Source organism: Parasteatoda tepidariorum, chromosome 5 (assembly GCF_043381705.1).
Source record: "Parasteatoda tepidariorum isolate YZ-2023 chromosome 5, CAS_Ptep_4.0, whole genome shotgun sequence".
Lineage (NCBI taxonomy): Eukaryota > Metazoa > Arthropoda > Arachnida > Araneae > Theridiidae > Parasteatoda > Parasteatoda tepidariorum.
This window is the reverse complement of record NC_092208.1, coordinates 85,041,267-85,041,760: the sequence shown is the minus strand read 5'-3', so window position 1 is coordinate 85,041,760 and position 494 is coordinate 85,041,267.

Here is a 494-nt window from a genome sequence, read left to right as displayed (position 1 = left end):
TATAAATATATATATATATATATATCCTCAGTGACGGAACTTTTCACCTGAATTTTTTACAGCGTCCTAAAATTGTTTAATTTACACTGTGTGGGTTATTAATCTGGTTGGAAAAGTATATCTCCTAGTCTGAAATCTAAGTAGTTTTGAAGATGTTCATAAGTTTTTGAATGAAAGTAATTTCCAAACATTGAACTGAAGGGAACTACATTTTCTTTCTAAAGCATTTTTAAAATTAGTTTTAAAGTATTTTTAAAGTACACTGGTGGACAAAATTAAGAGATAAAAGACATTTTCCCAAATATCACAATAAATACTGAATGGAATTTGGTATGGATATATCTTATTCCATGATAAAGGATAAAATATGACAATAAAAGTGAGGTTTGTACAGTGTGTGTTGCCTCTAGTATGGTTTATGGTCACCCCTGACAGACAGACAGCATGCACAACGAGTATGCATGCTGTTAATAAGGGAGTTCCCTTCTTCCACC